Source organism: Orcinus orca, chromosome X (genome assembly GCF_937001465.1).
Source record: "Orcinus orca chromosome X, mOrcOrc1.1, whole genome shotgun sequence".
NCBI lineage: Eukaryota > Metazoa > Chordata > Mammalia > Artiodactyla > Delphinidae > Orcinus > Orcinus orca.
The window spans coordinates 119,522,053-119,537,793 of NC_064580.1; the positions used below are offsets into that span (position 1 = coordinate 119,522,053).

The following is a 15,741-nucleotide window of genomic DNA, read 5'->3' on the forward strand; positions in this document are numbered from 1 at the left end:
CTACAAGTTAATCACTATAGGGATGTTGCCTATAGCTTAAAGTATACTTAATGGCCCATCTCCCAGGACCCTGCCTCCTGAGCAATGAAGTTAAGCTAAAATACCTTCATTTACCCTCATAGGAAACATCCTGCCCAGGCTCACCTGTGAATGGCAGCAGGAAAGAAGACATTAACACACGTCCTCCGGAAGCTGGCAGGAACCAGGAAATATTTGCAATAACGTATTGCCTTTTTAATTTTACCTCCCCCCCCCATCTTTGCTCTGTGAAAGAAACTAGCATCCTGACGGGGGCAAGGTGGGACACTTTGGGACACTAGTCCACCGTCTTCTCAGTCTTCTGGCTTTCCAAATAAAGTCACCATTCCTTGCCTGAGCACCTTGTCTCTCAATTGATTGGCCTATCGTGCAGCGAGCTGTATGGACTCCGTAGCAATTTGCTAGGTCAAAGTGCTTTTCAAAGGCAAGAATAAAAATGCCTTGCGTGCCTGCCGGTGCGATGATTATTACATGTACTGTCTCTCCCCTATTTGCACACTTAGTCATCCCTTCAAGACTGTCAGACCTATTAAGCATGGCTTCCCCTTACAGAAACTCATTACATGTGTTGCCTTTGACCAGGTAGGACTCTGTGATCCTGTCCTCCAGTATACACTCCACCAGCTTATTTGACATGGAAAGTCAGACTCCCTCATCTCACTCATACCGTGCCAGGCACTCTGACCCCAGGCCCAATTGTCATATAGCAGAAAGAAGCCAAGACATATTTCAAAACAAATCAAGGTATATACAATGTGAGTTAGAGATGGCCTGAAGGGAATTCCAGAAAAAATGTCGCCACATGAAAACAGAGAAGTGCTATGTTGTCATGGTTAAGAGAGCTGGTTCAGCAGTCAGATGGGCTTGGATTTGAATCCTCCTTCTGCCCCTAACAGCTGTGAGGCCTGGAACAACTCATAATCTCTTGAGCCTACTGAAAACCCTTCCATGTCTCCCCATTGCCCCAGAGATAGCGTCACCATCCCCAAGGCCACTGTCAAGACCCTGCACGATCTGGCTCGTATGCAACTCTCTTTTCTCTCCGCTCTCAAGCCTTCCTGGACTTGTTTCACATCCTTTGAATGTTCCATGTTCTTTCCTACCAAAGGGACTCTGCATGTGCTATTTCCCCAGCTGGGAATGAAATGCCCACCCCTACTCTACTCTTGCCTAATTCGCCTAGTTAACACCCATTCATCCTTCATCTTTCTTGTCCTTTTAGGTGTTCAAGGTCTTCTGCTGGTGTTCGGTAGGCATTCTGTGAGAACTGTTCCTTGAGGCCTGTAGATGTATTTTTGATGTATTAGTGGGAGGAGGTGAGTTCCATGTCCTACTACTCTTTCATCTTGATTCTCCCTCTCCCATTCATGCTTCAGACCTTAGTTTGAATGTCATACCTCCAGAAAGTTCTTCCTAACCCCACCGCCATGTCCACACAACTGGTTTCTGGACAGCCCCTACGCCCACTGCATCCTATGCCTCTGTGGGCTAGCATCTGACACCAATACTTACATTTTTAAAAACGCAAAGTGGGGATTAATTGTTAAATGTCTGTCTCGCCCATGAGAACAAGGATCTGGTCACCATTTGGTCTAGCACCTAGATTTGTGCCTGCTACATAGTAGGTGATCAATAAATACTTATTGGATACATGAATGAATGACTCTGGGATGTGCTGTTTCTTAGAGGATATCAACGTTATCATGTCACAGAGCGAGAGGTTCCAGAAAGCTAACATCTGCACAGTCGTCAGTTCACTGATGACAAAAGGACTCAGAAAGCAGGAAGAAAACCCTCTCAGAGTAGCAGTTCCCACCTCCCCGCTGACATAATTTCAGGGCAAACCTCCTTCTCTGTTGCTAGCCAGAATGCTACTCTAAGTCAAATAATGCGGCCCACGTTAAAGGAATTTAAATATCTTTTCGACGTTGCACATGATTTATAATGTCTGCAAAGGCAGAGCTGAGATGGTTGATGTTTCCTTACACTGCAAGAAATTAAGGTGTCTATTTTCCCCAGCAGGTGTGCGAATACTGTAAATGCAATTAATGCTAATGACAGCACGTGCCCGCCAAGAGAGCAAAGTGAACGAGGGAGGTTGTTCCTGTTATAATCTTCTCGCAACTTCCCGTTGCCTCAGCAAGGAGGATGCGGCTTCCTTTTCTGCCTCTTAAAATACGAGCAATAATCTCACTCTTAGTTTCCATGTCTTTTACCCAAGACAGATATAAGTTCCCTATAAACCCATTTTGAGCAGAGTAACACTGAACGTGGTGTTCTGGCATTCAACTCTGCTTCTCATACTTTCATGTGTGTACAGATCCCCTGGGTATCTCGGTAAAATATAAATTCTCACAGGCCTGGGATCCTTCATTTCATGCCGTGGGTTCACAGACCAGACTTTGAGAAGGGAGGTCCTAATGGATACTTTAGCCTTTTTTGGTATCATCAGTAGTAAATGATGTGCTCAATGATCATTCTGACGCCCTGAAAATTCCTTCTGAACCATCCCCCAAAGAGCAGAAATTCAAGACATCAACTTGAAATCTTGGGGGCCACAGTTAAGGATTCCCCAGTAAAGCAACTCTCTGGAAAGCTAAGGGGTGTTTCAAGCTTGGAGTAGGATGGCTACAAGCAGAAGCTGTAGTCAAAACAGACATGGACATCCTGGTCCAGCCATTTACAAGCTGTGTGACCTTGGCCAGGGCATTTATCCTTACTGAGCATCAATTTTCTCACCTGTGAAAAGGGATGATAATTGCTGAGGGAATTTGGAGGATTCGAGACTAGAGATATAGGGCAGAGCCTGGCAGTGATTGTATTAGCACAGCCAAGGGTCATCTTGGCCCCATAAAACCTGGTTGCATTTAAGACCCATGCTCGCTGGCCTCCGGAGGGACTGCAAAGTTACCGACGTTTGGGACTTGGTCCTTAGCCCTTTGAGATCACGACTGTCATCGGCCCCATCAGGAACAGCGTCTTGGAAACCCAGCATCACCCACCGGCCCCTTTCCTCACAGCCACCCTTTCAGGCCCGGCTATTTAGGTACCTATCATTTTACCTTCAGACACCATCAAACACTTTCTTAAAACTAGAAACATTCTTCTCTCTATGGAATTTGGAAAGTTTTATAGTTTTTTAGGCATGCATTTCATTATCTGATGTATAAGCTCTGGAGTCAGATGGTCCAAATTTCATGTCTGACATGTAGTTTCTTTTTTTTTTTTTTCGGTACGCGGGCCTCTCCCTGTTGTGGCCTCTCCCGTTGCAGAGCACAGGCTCCGGACGCGCAGGCTCAGTGGCCATGGCTCACGGGCCCAGCCGCTCCGCGGCATGTGGGATCTTCCCGGACCGGGGCATGAACCCGCGTCCCCTGCATCGGCAGGCGGACTCCCAACCACTGCGCCACCAGGGAAGCCCTGTAGTTTGTTTTAACTTCTATGCTGTTCAGAGTCAGGATAGACGTTACCCTTAGAAGTTAGTGACCAGAGTGGCTCTTTTTGGGGTGCTGTTAATGTTCTGCTTCTTCACCTAGGTGGTCATTATTTAGGGGTGTTCAGTGTGTAAATATTAATCACTAATTACATATGCAATCTTCTGTATATGTATTAGACTTTACTATAAATTTTAAAACATGCCATTCATATTAACTCATCTACAAAGACTAGGCAATGATGGGAATAAATCTCGCAAGCAGCCAGTGTCCGTGCCAGCAGCCTAGGAGGTGACATCTCATTAATCCTCCCCGTCAGCCCACTTCCTTTTATTTTGGTCTAAGTGAAAAAAAGGCACGAAGCAGATTCATGGAAGCCTGGAACTCCTGTGAGAAGAGTAGGAAGGACTGTACAGTTTGGGGTCTGGCACAGCAGCGCCCGGACTTGCTTGGTTTGGTTCTGTCCCAGGTGGTGTCTAATTGTGTGACACCGCGGGAGCCAACATCCTGCGTCAGCTGCAGGTATGAATCAGCGTGGAGCACCACTCAGCTGACTGTTCTCATCCAATAACGCTGTCACCGAGCTTATCTCTCACGTAGAGAACAATGATACACACTTGATCCATGGCTACTTGGCAAGCAGTCATAAACGGATCCTATTTCATGGTAGCTACTGAGGTTAGGATTTTTTCTTCAAGATATGTTTGTGTGTGGGGCTTCCCTGGTGGCGCAGTGGTTGAGAGTCTGCCTGATGATGCAGGGGACACGGGTTCGTGCCCCGGTCTGGGAAGATCCCGCATGACGCGGAGCGGCTGGGCCCATGAGCCATGGCCGCTGAGCCTGAGCGTCCGGAGCCTGTGCTCCGCAACGGGAGAGGCCACAACAGTGAGAAGCCCGCAAACCGGAAAAAAAAAAAAAAAAAAAAGATATGTTTGTGTGGACACAGGAGCTGCATTGCAAAGGAATCACTGGGTTGGCCAAGGTTTTTCCGGAAAGACCCGATATCTATAGTAGCCCTGACAGCAGCGTGGTGGGGTAGTTAAGCATGTGGCTTTTAGTGTAAGAAAGACCCAGGTTCAAGTCCTTGCTCTGCCACTGACTACCGGTGTGACCTTGCACTAGTTCCCTAACCTCTCTGTGCCTCAGTTTTATTAGAAATGGGTCAGGTTGCTTCGAGGCATGAACAAGATAATGTCTGTAAAGTGTGCCTAGCCCAGGACCTGGCACAGATTTAAACACTCAATAAGTAATTGTTACTGTGGCATCATTATGCCCGTGACTGCCATGGAAAATCAATGAGATAAAATGTAGAAAATGCCTGATGCGAAGTTAGTGCTTGATAAATGTTAACTGTGATCATCTCGAGACCACTGTTTCAGAGATTAACATTGGTGTGGGAACATCTGGCCCATAGGGAAGCTGGGTATTTTCCTGATTAGCTGGAGTATAATCTGACTTGTTAATGAAGGAAAGGAGTTATTGTCCCTGAAAAGGTCTTGCAAAACCCACAGGGACTGGGGCTGGCTCACCTTGTGCCTGGTTGCCCATGCTGCCCACCTGCAATGAGCCATCCGGTTACAAAGTTGAACATGATCTTTCCCAAGTGTAATCCCTGAAACATTATCCTGGATTTCTCTCACTTTATATTCATTCATATAGCTATCCATTTGCAGGTCTCCTTTAGCACATGATTTCCCCAAACGTGTTCCAAAAATCAATAGTCTTTGAAAATGTATTATTCAGTGAAACAAAAAAGTTATGTGGTCAAATAAGGCAGAAACTCTGCATACTACACCCCTCTTTTGAGATCTGTAACATACACTGGCCTATTGAAGGTTCTGACAAGTCCTACCATTCATGCAATCACTCGTTCATTCATTCATTTAATACAACATGTATTGAGTGCTTACTATTTGCCAGTCACTATTCTAGGCACTGGGAAGAATATAGCAAAGAACAAAACCACCCTACAGGGCACTGTTTAATCCAGTGTTTCCCAACTGCATTCTCTCTGTAGAGACCCTTCATGGTTCGGCACCCAATGCCCCACCCTCACTACAGCTAAAATGAGTATCTAGAAGCTCCAAAGCCTGGCATTTGATCTCACACCTCTGTGCATCTGCTTTGCCCTCCTCCCCACTGGAATGCTTTTTCTCCCCTCAACCCACTCCCACCTCACTAACCCCATTCTTCCATCTGGATTCTGCTCAAGCTGAAAATTCTCTGAACAGGTCTCTTAGTTCACGCCACCAGGCTGAAAGAGCACGCCCCTCCTCTGCACTCTCGTCGTGCACAGGGCACACCCTGTACCGTGGCACATCCGTAATGATCTTTTTACTTGTCCATCCTCAACCAGACTCTGCATTCCTAGAAAGAAGTGACCGTGCGCCATCCATCTCTGTATTCCCAGAACTTAACTTGTGTTTGGCTCTCAGTACTGACTCTGCAAACAAGTGTTAAATGTCTGTGCGAATCGGGGCCAACAGTCTAGTGTTATGCAAATGATTTTCCAAAGGCACCAGCTCTTAGCAGGCTCAGCCTGGGAGGGTGTGATTTGGCAAGCGTTGGACTTCAGCCCCAACCGACCCCATCCCCCATCGGCCTGCCACCTTTTCGCCAGCAACCCTGAAATGGAAGAATGGGGTTCCAGGCCGGGGTAGGGGATCTTAGGGGGAACATTAGACTGATTGTCCTGCACAGCCCTTTCAGACCTGAAACACTATATAAATAAACTAAATAAAATAAGTAAACTAAAGAGAACTTTGATGCAATCCTACATATAATTAGCATGTTTCCTTTCTCTTAAGTGATTATTAATTATTAATAATTATTTAAGCGAGATATAATTAATTATTATTATATATTATTAATATAATTACATTATTATTAATTATTATTAACTTGGTTGTACTCCACTGATGGCCCATTAACCAAATCGGACATTCTGCTGCTCATTTGACTCTAAGGAAGTGCAGCTCATTCTGTAGGAGTCCCACTAGAATGAAACAAGTTAAAATTGGCCTTACTGCTGTATTTCATTTATATAACTTGGAAATTATAAATAACATTGAGGATTGCCAGATAAAATATAGGATGCCCAGGGAAATTTGAAATTCAGATAACAATGAATTTTTTTAGTATAAGTATGGCCCATGCAATATTTGGGACATACTTATACTAAAAAATTTTGTTGTTCTTTACCTGAAATTCATATTTCACTAGGCATCCTCTATTTTTATTTGCTAAAACTGGCAACCCTATATGTGATGTTTTTGTGTATCAACAGCTATAGGATAGTCAAATTTTCCTGGTACTGTACCTCCAGAAATAATTATAGGGCATTTAAGGGCAGTAATCAGTGGATAAACATGGGACACCCTCTCTTCTTTCCCTGACATTCAGGATGGAGTAGACAAGGAGAAAGGAGACTGTCATGATTCTGGAAGAAAAAGAAGCTTTTCTCTCTGAAAGGAAGGGAGCAAACTCAGTTTGGAAGGATTTAGAACATCAAGGTTGGGTTGCTAAATTCCGCAGAGGCTGTGATAACAGATCCATTTAAAGTGAAAAGTAGAAAGAGCCTTCATTTTTGCTATTGATCGGTTAGGTTCTGTTCTCTGTGCTTTCAGAGAAAACATAAATTGATGACTTCTTTAAAAGCAAGTTTTTCGAATATTACAATGAGGAGAATAAAAGTACCTATGTCTCAGGGCTTTAGCAAGAACTAAACCTGGTAACACATTTTAAGCACCCAACCAGAGAAAAGGTTCCAGAAATTGGAGCTGCTAATATTATTATCATCTCTATTTTTGGTATTATTTCTAAATCTGGAGCAATCTTCTATGAGCTTCCCTTCTTCCAGAATACAACAGGAAGGACTACAACACAGGAATAACTGGTTAGGTGAAGGGCGGGCATAGGGAGCGCGATACCTTACATCTCGTCACTCCTGAATTTGTACTCTCAAATTACAGCACCCCCCAACGACAGCAAAGGTTTTACCCAGACAGAATTTTTTTTTTTTTTTGGGATCTTAGTTCCCCGACCAGGCATCGAACCTGTGACCCCTGCAGTGGAAGTGTGGAGTCTTAACCACTGGACTGCCAGAGAAGTCCCCCCAGACAGAATTTTGATACTGTTTATTTTCAATTATGTATTTTGTGTGTCAGTCCTTTAACTCCGTGCTGTTTTCAACCATGTTTAGCACTGGCATTGAGCAAACTTTGCTAGTTTTGTGAGTAAGTTGCAAAGATGTAAAGATGGCCAGAGGTTGGGTCTCATTTTCTATTCAAAAGCATGTTCTGTTAGCCGGATGGTAAATTAGAATCTCAAGTTCTAACACAAATTGATCGACTATGGTTTTGGCCACTTTTTCTTTTACCTCTGTGATTTATTTAACAGGTCATTAGCTTTGGTAACTTTTAAAATCCATGAAGTACTCTAACTACACATATTATAGATCTTGTGTTAGACTGGTGTTACGTCTCATACTATTGGTCCCTAACAGGAATCTAGACAAAGTGTCATTCATTGAGTCTTGCTGGCAAAGCTAGTTATGAATGTATATAGAGTGGGCTCAAACCACAGAAGCAGAGAAGACTATTCCCCCACTGAGCTAACTGCTGCGTCATTGTGAATTCAAGGTGATGGCTGGTCTATATTTAGTCCAGAAAAAGGGCCTCACTGAAAAGCGAAAGAGGTGATCAGTTGATACTCAGTAAAGGCAAATGATAGTAGCTGCGTAAAATTTAAAGAGGGATCAGGATTCCAGGAAGCAAGTTAATACAAATAGAACCATGAAATTAGTTAGTCCACCCTTATGGCCTGTGCCCCCCACAGTCTGTACTGTGCCCGAGAACTGGTCCTGATGCACAGTGCTATTCCTTCCAGTGAGGTCACGTGCGGGCCTTCCAGAGAAATCCTGATCTCACTGGGCCCCTAGATGACAGGAGCAAAGTTGGACTTCCTGATGAGTAAGGCAGATGGGCTTCCCAAGTCTCCGGGACCAAGTGGGCGGTGATGGGGAAGAGGAGCAAACATGTCACTGTTCCCACTTGTACATTTGAAGAAACATTAAACATCAATAACAATTGCCCATTAGCCTAAGAACTTTGAAATACTGAACAATCAAATGATGAACATTATCCACTTTTCATAAAGCCATGCTACAATATATTGTTAAGTGGCTAAGGCATTACAACCAAAGTAAAATTTGGACTGTCCATATTCCATAACGGTTTATGTTTATAATCGTCCTTCTTAGCCGTCAATACTTTTGCTAAGGCACAAAAAATAATTTAGGATTAAGCAATTTAATACAAACTGTGTTTCATGGAGGAGTTATTTCACAACTTGAGAACACAGACCATTCAGCGTCCATCAAGCGTCTACAGAACACACTTAAGGTACCATATGCTGGCAGTAGGACACACCCATGCCTTTATTTTGTGAAGATTCTTTCTAGTTTTTTCGGTTGATTTTGTTAAAGCCAACCCAGAAGGGGTTTTACCTTTACAAGTGTGTACATGGATAGATTCAAATAATCTTCCATACTCTTAACACAAGCCCAATGTACCATACAGTCCAGTGACACCAGTACTACTGTCCTCTGTCCTGTCATTGTGCCACTCTTTTGCTCTAGGCCCTGTCTCAGGACCAGACTTGAAGGAGATGATGATCTACTAGAAGGGAGGAGATAATGGTTTCTACCCATTCCTCATGGGAACTAGTAAAAGTAGGACCGCAATAAGTAACTTACTTATTTATTTATTCTTTGGCTGTGTTGGGTCTTCGTTGCTGCATGCGGGCTTTCTCTAGCTGCAGCGAGCGGGGGCTACTCTTCCTTGCGGTGCATGGGCTTCTCATTGCGGTGGCTTCTCTTGTTGTGGAGCACGGGCTCTAGGTGCGCGGGCTTCAGTAGTTGTGCTTCATGGGCTCAGTAGTTGTGGCTCGCGGGCTCTAGAGCGCAGGTTCCATAGTTGTGGCGCACGGGCTTAGTTGCTCCGTGGCATGTGGGATCTTCCCGGACCAGGGCTCAAACCCGTGTCGTCTGCATTGGCAGGTGGATTCTTAACCACTGCACCACCAGGGAAGTCCCAGTAACTTATTTTTAAACTTAAAAAGTGAAAGAACTAATAGTGAAGTTTAGCTCACCCTACAAAACACACCTCAAATGCTTCCTCTGTAGCAACAGAGATGATGATGATGATCCTGATGACGACGATGATGCCGAGAGCTAAAACGTATACAGCACTTACCAGAAGCTAGGCAAGGGCTTTGTACATATTAACTCATTTCACCCTGACTTCATTCATGTGAAGGGGGCACTGTATTCTCCCAATTTATAGATGAGGAAACTGAGGTATGGAGAAGTTTAGTACTTTGCCCAAAGTCATCCAACTGGTAAGTAGCAAAATTAAGATTCAAACACAGCCAAGCTGGAGCCAGAGGCCATGCTCTTATCCGCCACGCCAAACTGTTATGCCTTCCTAGAGCTTCCATAGCACCTCCACAGAGTCTGGCTTAACCTTACACAGTTGGCAGTTAACAGAAATGACTAGAACACAAGGCATGTTATCTAAGTGTCCACTTCCCCCACTTAATGGTGAGGTACCTGAAGCCAAGACCCATGTCTTATTTGTCTCTGTATGCTCCAGGGCCTCGCTCAGCATCTAGACCTATTGTACGTCCAGAATAAATTTGTTACATGAACTAGTTTGAAATATTAGGCCGATCCCTATGAAATTGACATTGTCACAAGTCAAAATAGTTCTTTTTCAATTTCATTTAGTTCAACCTTCTAGAACACAGACAGCACCTACCAGCTCGGAAGCAAACCTATTCTTCATGTTCTTTCAATGCTTTATGAATTCGTAGCACACTGATACTTACAGGAAGAGACTAACACCATCAGGTAGTTTACTCATCTACCACTGCCAAGACCAGAACATGGAAAAGTTGGTAGCCTGTGATTTACTTACGCAAACATTTCATGCCTCATTTTCCTCTACTGCAGGCACATAATAATGCCTCAGGGTACCCTACAATACCATTTTTAAAGGTCTCCAAACCAACAATGGCCAGGGCATTAGACATTTTATCAAGGTGACATCCATCTTACCAATAACTTTCCAAAGCAAGTCTCTGCTTCATCCCTATCCCCTTCTCTCATTCATTCATTTATTCATCAAGTAATTTTCAAGCATTTCTTCCAGGCTGGGCCTTGAGGATATTAAAAAAAACCACACACTCAGCTCCCACTGGTGGCTTTTTGTAACTCCTAAGTAGTAATAGCAGCTCGCTCCACAAGATGGCACTCTTAATTCTTCTTTGTATTCCTTTACTACCATGAAAGGTCGTATGATTTTTCCACTGTTGCAAAACAAATAGAACTAAGAGGGTTTTTTTCACGATTGATGTAGCTGACTGCTCATATGAACATATTTCAGACACTTCAAAACAATGGTTTTCTCAGGGACATTCAAATGTTACTTTGGGAGAGGGTGTATATTGCAACATGGAGGGCATGTTGTGATGTGAAGAGGTTGGAACCTTCTCTTATTGCTGGTCCTGACCAAGAGAGCACGCAGGCTTACGGAAAAGAAAGGCAGCAAGTTGCATAGAACACTGCAGGCAAAGAGCACTGCAGCAGAAAGTGCACTGAGGTAGGCGTTCTGAAATTCCTCATACTCAGTTGCTCCATCCCCACTATTCCTACCCACACTGGTTCCAGATGCCCATGCCCACTCTCACCTCGACCCTCTCTACCAAAGGCACAGGATTCAGCTGAGTTTGGCAAATTTTGACCAATGCTTTTAATTCAAGAGAACAGCCTAAGGCTGAAAAGAATAAGTAGGAAAATGACTATTTTTTGAATGCTGAATACTGAGCAGTTTGATAAGCAAAGTGCTTAGCAAACTTATTTCATTTAATACAAGAACCCTATGAGAAAGTTTTATGTACAAACACTTATGTAATACCTGATTCTAAGCACTTCACAAATATGATTTCATTTCAATTAATCATCATAACATTCCTATGAGGATATACGCTATTGTTATTTCCCTTCTATGGGAAACTGAGGCATAAAGGGATTACTTGACTTGCCAAAGGTCTAACAGCTGGGGTTCATAGCAGCCAGGAATGTCAAACTCAGTGTCTGGGCTTTTATGCTGCATCTCTGTTTCAGAGAAAAAATATTAGGTCCATTGGATAAGAATGCCCTCAAATTTCTGTTATGAAACTTATAAACTTACCTGACTCTGCACCTTCTCTGTTTGGCTAACATATTTACCAAAACGTCCATGACACAATAAAAAAATCACCTGTCATGCCAAGGACCAGGAAAATCACAATGTGAATTTTAATAAAAGATAATCAACTAATGTCAACATTGAGATGACTTTGATGTTGGAATTATCTGACAAGGATTTTAAAGCAGCCATCATACAAATGCTTAAACAACAATTAGAAATTCTCATGAAACAAATGAAAAAATATAGAATCTCAGAAAAGAAATACAAATTATAAAAAAGAACAAAAGGGAAATCATAAAAATGAAAAATACAATAATATAAATTTAAAAATCACTGGATGAAATCAATAGTAGATTGATGACAGAGGATAGAATCAGTGAACTTGAGAATGGATCAACAGAATTCACAAAATATGAATAACAGCAATTAAACAGACTGTAAAAAAAAATGAACAGAACCTCAGAGATCTGTGGAACAACAACAGAAGATCCAATATTCACATCATAGGACTCCAAGAAGGAGAGGAAGAAAATGGAACTGAAAAAATGTAAAAACATAAGGGCTAAAAACTTCCCAAGTTTGGTGAAAGATGTAGACCTATAGATTCAAGATGCTGAGCAAACTCCAAATAGTATAAACACAAAGAAATGCATGCCAAGACACATTATAATTAAACTTCTGATGAATAAAGACAAAAAAGAAATCTTGAAAGCAGCCAAACAGAAAGAACACATTACCCAGAGAGAATACCAATTCGACTGACTGCATATTTCTCATCTGAAACCATGAAGAACAGGAGGGAGTTTCACAATCTTTCAAGTGAAATTCAAGAAAACTTTTTCAAGAAAACTCTTTTCCCTGAGGAAGGCCATGCAAAGAGAATGAAAACACTAGCTACAGTCTGGGAGAAAATATTTGCAAACCACATATCTGACTAAAACTATCTAGAGTATCTAGAATATACAGAGAACTGTCAAAGCTCAAGAGTAGCTTTTCCAGTAAACGGCCTGAGGTGACCTCTAAAAATGGTTCGCTATTCACTTGACCCAGAAAACCCCACACAATCATGCAAGTCAAGAGGTTCAAATCTTTGTGTTCACTTTAAGAACGCTCGTGAAACTGCCCAGGCCATTAAGGGCATGCATATCTGAAAAGCCACCAAGTATCTGAAGGATGTCACTTTAAAGAAGCAACGTGTGCCATTCCGTCGTTACAACGGTGGAGTTGGTAGGTGTGCCCAGGCCAGACAGTGGGGCTGGAAGCAGGGTCGGTGGCCCAAAAAAGAGTGCTGAATTTTTACTGCACATGCTCAAAAATGCAGAGAGTAACGCTGAACTTAAGGGCTTAGATGTAGATTCTCTGGTCATTGAGCACATCCAGGTGAACAAAGCCCCCAAGATTAGGCACAGGACTTATAGAGCTCATGGTCGGATCAACCCATACATGAGGTCTCCCTGCCACACTGAGATGATCCTTACTGAAAAAGAACAGATTGTTCCTAAACCACAAGAGGAGGTTGCCCAGAAGAAAAAGACATCCCAGAAGAAACTGAAGAAACAAAAACTTATGGCCCGGGAATAAATGCCGCAAAAAATAAATGCAAATAAAAGTAAAAAAACAAAAAAACCAAAAAGCTCAAGAGTAAAAGTCAAAAAATCCAACTGAAAAAAAAAATCGACAAAAGTCAAACAGATATTTCACCAAAGTGGATATACAGAGGGCCAATAAGCACATAAAAAACCATTCAAAATCATTAGCTATCAGGGAAACACAAATTAAAAGCACAATAAGATACCACTGTACACTTAGTAAAATGGCTAAAATAAAAAATAACAGGAGAAAATTCTGGTGATGATGCCAATAACTGGATCACTCATCTATTGCTCTTAAGAATGTAAAATGGTGCAGTCACTCTGGAAAATGGTTTGGCAGTCCCTTAAAAAATTAAACATGCAACTAACTATCAAATGACCCAGTAATTGCACTCCTAAGTATTTATTGCAGAGAAATGAAAACCCATCTTCACACAAAAATCTGTACAAATATGTTTATAGCAGCTTTATGTGTAAGATTGGAAAACCAGTAGGTAACAGCTCAGATGTTCTTTAATGGGTGAATGGTTATGCTAAGTGTGGTATATCTATATCATGGAACTCAGGAATAAAAAGGAAAAAAGTTATTGATATGCACAATACCTGGGTGAATCTCAGGGAATTATGCTGAATGAGAAAAGCCAATTCCCAAAGTTTACATACTGTGTGATTTCACATATATAGCATTCAAGAAATGACAAAATTATAGAAATGGAAAAGAGATTAGTGGTTGCAAGCAGTTAGGGATGGCGGAGGGATGGTGAGAGGGATGCAGGAGGGTGACGTATGTGGTTATAAAAGAGCAACATGAGGGATCCATCTGGTGTTGGAACCGTGTGTAGTCCTAAGAGTGCTGATGCACACACAACTCACACAAGTGATAAAACTGTATAGAATTTAATATGTATACGCACACGCAAGTGCAGGTGGTGCTGGGGAAATCTGGGTAGAATCGGCATTTTATAGCAGTGTCAATGTCCTGGGTGGTATAGTGTACTGTGTTAATGCAGGATGTGATTGTTAGGGGAAGCTGGGCAGGTCATGCAAAAAAAATCTCTGTTTATTTCTTGCAACTAACTGCATGTGAATCTACAGTTATACCAATAATAATTTCCATTAAAAAAAAGCAAGAGTTGCTCAGTCACTTAAGGCTCCATATTCCTGTCTAGCAACCACCTAATTTTTTAGTTTCCCTGCACAACCAGCTTCTGATTTCTCTGTCTCAACTTCCTCATCCCCAATCAATTCTCAGTCCACCAGAATGGATACTATCACTCCACTGAAATGGCTCTTGTCAAGGTTAACAACGATCTTCTTGTCATTCTATCCCTATCTTTTTTTTTTTTTTTTTTTTTTGCGGTACGCGGGCCTCTCATTGTTGTGGCCTCTCCCGTTGCGGAGCACAGGCTCCGAACGCGCAGGCTCAGCGGCCATGGATCATGCGCCCAGCCACTCCGTGGCATATGGGCTCTTCCTGAACCGGGGCACGAACCCGTGTCCCCTGCATCGGCAGGTAGACTCTCAACCACTGCGCCACCAGGGAAGCCCTCTATCCCTACCTTACTTGATGTCTCACCCTGCTGACTGCTCCTTCCTTCTAGAAACATTCTTTCCCTCTCCGTCTTCACAGGTCATTCCTCAATCTCCCTTTTGGGCTCCTCTTTCTCTATCTGCCTGTTTCTCTTCCTTCCAGATCATTCAGTAATTAACTTCATCAAGACCTGCAAGGTACTCACCACCTTCTCACAGTTAATCATCTACCCTATGTCTTCAATTCACTCTATCCAAACCTTTGACTCAACAATCCATCACTGTATTCACTCTCTTGCAAACAAGCTTAGCTCACTAATTTCTCTCTCCCTCTATCACATCTGCCTTGCAAAGTCCCAACTTCAGTCAACTCTCCTCTCTGCCTACTACATCCCTCTATTTTAGCAGCTGAATATTGTCTGCAAAAACACACAGTAGTGTTGGCAGGTTTCGTTTTAAAATTTAAAACCCTGATTTTAAATTTCAAATGAGCCCTCTATGTTGCCTGAACATCACACCACTTGCTTTCATGTTCACATTCCTACTGCCAAAACAACGATTTCACAGCTTTCTCTCCCTTCTCAAACCTACAAACAAATCCAACATCTAACCTTTCGCTCACAGATGATGTTCTAGGCCCAGTCAATTGACAAAGGAGCAGCCGTATAGTAAAATGTCCCTGCTTCTCTCTGTGGCTCTCTCCTCCACTTGTGCTCAGTGTTCATCGCATCCCCTCTAGCCCTCTAAGGGGTCCCCTTCCTCTCATTATTCCCTCTCTTTCTTACATCTCAAATTTCTCCCTCTCCCTCTGATCATCTTCAGCAGCAAATGGGCTTGCCTTAGGTATTTGCCATTTTTACAAAAAATTCCTTTTACCCTAAATCTCCATTCCAC

General features: G+C 42.7%; 1 protein-coding gene and 1 pseudogene across 2 annotated transcripts in view; one reads left to right on the plus strand and one right to left on the minus strand.

Annotated features, from left to right (window-relative positions):
* FGF13 (fibroblast growth factor 13) overlaps positions 1–15,741 on the minus strand; it is a 501,144-nt gene that overhangs the window by 127,308 nt on the left and 358,095 nt on the right. The gene's annotated exons all lie outside the window — the stretch shown is intronic.
* On the plus strand, positions 12,738–13,334 carry LOC101273296 (60S ribosomal protein L17-like; annotated as a pseudogene).